The following is a 3,799-nucleotide window of genomic DNA, read 5'->3' as shown; positions in this document are numbered from 1 at the left end:
CCTGTCTAGTCGAGCGTTTGACATGCCATGCAGCCATGAACCACACACACCATTATGGACTCTAAAAATAATAGATGTGGAGACAAGAATTTCAACACCCATTTGCCATGTGAAGTTTAAAGGGAAAAAAAAAAGGAAGTAGCAAGAATACAGCTACTCCTCATCACAAGAACATACCCACCCATTGAAGCAGATCCATTGGTGGTGACAAGGAAGTGGCCTGGAGACACAACACAGGCACCTTCCTGGGACTTTTTCTGTATCTTACTTGTAATGATCAAGTCAAGGAAGAGGCAAAATCCTCTTGGATGTCAGTTCAGTGGCAACGCAGCCAGCAAGTTGAGTTACCTTTTAGGAAGTTATGTTGTAAACCTCAGTATCCTGAGGCAAGTTGCCAACCTGCAGCAAATTTTGTAAGAATCAGTTTTAACTATTTACTGGGGGTTCTTTTTGTATGGTCACGAAACAACGAACATTTTTAACAGGAACTTTTTTTTTTTTTTTTTCTTAAAGACATAGTCATTGTTTGAACATCATTTCTGTATTCCTAACTTGTTAGAAAACGATTGGAAGGTACACAGATTTAAAACACCAATCTGGTGATTTATACAAAGTTGATAACAGGTTTCAGTTAGCTGGCTAGTGAAAGATGGATAATTCAATGTGGGTAGCTCCGTACACCTTTACCTGCCCTCCCCCACTCTTCTGTCAGCTCTTCTTTTATAATATGCTGCCAATTTGGTTCTGAGATTTCTGGGGGGTGGTGGAGGGGTAGTCGAGCATTCCCTGAGACTCTTGATTTGGTGGAATAGCTTACTTTCAGATTGAAACAGGAGAGCATTTTCTTTGGGAAGGGAAGTGACACTTCAGAGTGTACAAACTAGCTCTGTAGTTATCCTAAGCACTCAATTCCAGCCTCACCCATTGGTGACGCTTAGCTTGAACTCCCAAGCCTTTTACAGTCTTGTCGTAAGTATCCTAGTTATTGTACACTTTTTTTTCTTGTTTTGGTAAATGCTAAAGTATTAACTTTTGGTTGTCCCCTCTATGTGTTATATGCGTTTCGGGGGTGGGGAGGGCTCATGTTCTTTTTCTTTCTGTTTTAAACAGGTTTTCCACTCCCACTTGGACATTTTGGACTCTGGTCAGCTAGTGGGTTTTCTAGGATACCTAGATGACCTGATCGGGTGCAATACTAGCTAAGTTAAAGCTAGACTCCTACACTGTCACTTTACTGAGATTTCTGAGTATACTTTTCATATTGCCTTAATGTAGCAGTAATGTGTTTATGCATTTGTTTCTTTGCACAGACATTTTGTCAGATATTAAGACTCTACTTTTTTATGGCACATATTAGCATATAAGCCTTTATTCCAAGAGGTATTTATTTTTTCACTTGTTAAAAAACTAAAACAAAAAAAGAATGTTTCCACATACAGAACTTGGTTATATCCTAGAGGACTTCTGTCTTTTATATTCCGGAGAATAAAGACTTTAAAGCAGACATGGTGTTTGTATTGTCACTGTTACATCATCACTTAAGTCAGTTTAACTCGTTTAAGGAGAGAAGAACATCAATCCATCCTGGATGGGATCTAATTTAGTCTAACACATGAAATTTTTAAATGTTTAGGGGATTTTACTCTAATCAGATTAATGGAACATTTCATCCAATTCCTACTCATGGATGGTTCTGGTTAGAATGTAAGTGTGAATGGGGTAGTTTACATGAGCAAATGAAAAGTAAAATTCTGGGGAAATACTGCAAGGTACTGAATAAGGAATGGAATCGTGACATTGGTACTGAAAAAATTAAAAACCCAGCCAGTGCACTTCCTGATGAGGGCAGGTGAGAGCCAGCCTCAGTCCTCGCAGTTCGAGTCTGGGCTACAGACCAGAGTGCTGTGTTCCTACCAGATGGCTAGCATCTCGCTACTTGGATTCTTGGTATGGTGCTGTAGGATCAGCAGTGGACTGTCAAGCACGTGGTCAGCAGTTCAAACCCACCAGCTGCTCCTCGGAAACCCTATACAGGGTTGCTAAGAGTCCGAACTGACTCGACAGCACTTGATATCAGTAAATGCTCGGAGTCTAATCTGTAGGATAAGCGCTGGACCACTGGACGGCAGTTAAACAAAAACAGTACATGCCTTGTGGTATGGAGAACACGTAAAATGAGGGGGCTTCAAAAAGTTTCTGGAAAAATTCCAGGATCTTTTACATAAACCATTTCGTTTATGTAACTGACTGTTATCTGTAGAAATTGAAGGAAATACATAACATTTTTTTAAGAATTGGGGAAGGGAATTGGTTGTTCCCCCACCTACTAATTTTAAGAGAAAGATTAGACTTTCTGCTTCCTTGATTTACAGCCTTGAAAACCCTGTAACAGAGTTGCTATGGGTCAGAACCAACTTGATCGAATTTAACATCAACATAACCAGTTACTAAAACTTGAGTTATTTTTCCAGTTACTAAAACTTTAGTTATTTTTCTACCAATTTCTAGGATTTGTCATTGCTCATTTGGCACATTTATTAAGCAACTACAAAGTGAGCACTGGGAATATAACAGTAATCAAGCCTTGAATGATTTAGAATGCCTAGATTACATATTTGCTTGCAACACACAATTTTGGCTGGAGAAAAGTTAGCTAATATTCAAAGATCATCGAACATTAATGGGGAAGGGGATCCCAGACAGTACTCTCAGATTGGTAAATGTGTGGGTGGAAGATGGGTGGACGGGAGCCAGGCTAGCATGTGAGAAGGTAACACATTCATCATGAGCACTTGAATAAATTCTATAGGATGACATGTGCTTCAGTCAAATTATAAGTGAGTCCTGGTGTGGTGCTGTGGGTTAATGCGCTGGACTGCAAAGTTGGTTTGAACCACAAGAGGGGCGGGTCAAGCTCACCAGCTGCTCCTTGAAAACCCTATACAGGGTCACTATGAGTCGGAACCAACTCGATGGCACTTACCAATAACATATATATATATACACACACATACACATAAGTGCCATTGAGTCGGTTCTGATTCATCGCGACCCTGTATAGGGTTTTCAAGGATCAGCTGGTGGGTTTGAACTGCTGACCTTATAGTTAGCAATCTAGTGCTTATAGTATATATAGCACCACATCAGAACTCCAGTGGTGCTTGTGTGCCACTGAGTTCTGACTCATAGTGATCCTGTATAGGTTTTCCGAGGCTGTAAATCTTTACAGGATCAGAAAGCCTCCTCTTTGTCCCACAGAGCCACTGGCAGAGTTGAACTACTGAACTTCCAGTTAGCAGCCCAGCTTATACCCTATTATGCTACCAGGGCGTTCTCTCTCTACATATATACATATATATATTCACATATATGTAAGGTCTATATGATAAATAGAATTAAAGGAGGCAAAGAAGATAATGATTATTATTGCCTAGAAAGGTAAAAATTGCTACACAAAGATGACTGAGGCTTAACTAGATAGAAAAAGAAAGTATGGCCCATGCCAGGGCTAGACTGTGATTTGTGGGGTTGAATCAACCCCAAATATCAGAGAAAGGGGGAGAAATTAGAGTATAAAGGAACATGGTTAGAGTCACAATAGTCGGGGCCTTGAATTCCAAATTTGGACTTGGTCCTCTATTCCTTGGGAACAAGAACCTTTTGGGACAAGAGAGTGACAATCTTTCTTCTACTGGCAATTTCCACAAGAGCTGGAGAAGAACATGTTAATATTTTATCAACTAAGAACAAGACAACATACTTCAGAAGAATGATAAATATTTAGTAGGACAGTTTCTAA

The sequence above is a fragment of the Chrysochloris asiatica genome, unplaced genomic scaffold (genome assembly GCF_000296735.1).
Source record: "Chrysochloris asiatica unplaced genomic scaffold, ChrAsi1.0 scaffold00060, whole genome shotgun sequence".
In the NCBI taxonomy this organism is placed as follows: domain Eukaryota; kingdom Metazoa; phylum Chordata; class Mammalia; order Afrosoricida; family Chrysochloridae; genus Chrysochloris; species Chrysochloris asiatica.
The sequence above is the reverse complement of the archived record's forward strand: the minus strand, read 5'-3'. Positions refer to the sequence as shown.